Below are 788 nucleotides of genomic sequence, written 5' to 3' on the forward strand. Positions count from 1 at the left end.
TATTAAGAATCCTAGTTTTGACATTATTCATAAATTGATCTGACAGGCACTATCATCTGCTTTCATCCTTTATATCTTTTTCGTGGACTCTCACCATTGATTCAGGGTTTATCCCTGTCTAACATTGGCAGCAGATCCATCTTTTTCTTTCTACTATACATTTAGTGAACTCTCATCAGTGATTCCAGAGCCCTTGCCTTCATCCGCAATCCTCTACTATCATACCACACTGTAAACGCCCGAAACCGTCCGATCTTGGAAACTAATCAGTGTCGGGCTGGGTCAGTACTCTAGTGGGTGACCATTGAGGAATACCCGGTGTTGTAGAGCTCACATTGGTCCGTTACGCTCTGAGTCTAACGCTGACAGCAGATTCACACTGATATCTGCTCTATCCCCTGCTCAAATAGTGTGAAAATTATCATTTTATTATCATTTGATCTTGCACGGTTATAGGGCGAACCAGTTTAGGCAGCCCTAGTATTAATTGGAGGCGTTATATTTGATTTATTATTTTCATGGCATTCTTACTAGATTTATGCAATCGGGACCGATCATGCTAATTCCAGCATTGACTTGTTACTAATTGAACATTTATTTACTTTATATTATTAGTTTATGTTACTGAGGATCAACATAATTATTGTTATCCTAATTTCAGTATATATTGGATTGTTACCTTACTTGACGACTATACATCCTTTTATTCCATGATGCTAATAAAAGTTATATTTTATACTTAGATTTTTCCGTATTTGATTCATGTAATATCTACATTATCATTTAAA

The 788-nt window shown here is 36.2% G+C and overlaps 1 pseudogene; it reads left to right on the forward strand.

Annotated features, from left to right (window-relative positions):
* The first annotated feature begins 211 nt into the window (after positions 1 to 211).
* LOC134948836 (5S ribosomal RNA) lies at positions 212 to 330 on the forward strand (annotated as a pseudogene).
* Positions 331 to 788: the final 458 nt, after the last annotated feature.

Source organism: Pseudophryne corroboree, chromosome 1 (genome assembly GCF_028390025.1).
Source record: "Pseudophryne corroboree isolate aPseCor3 chromosome 1, aPseCor3.hap2, whole genome shotgun sequence".
In the NCBI taxonomy this organism is placed as follows: Eukaryota; Metazoa; Chordata; class Amphibia; order Anura; family Myobatrachidae; genus Pseudophryne; species Pseudophryne corroboree.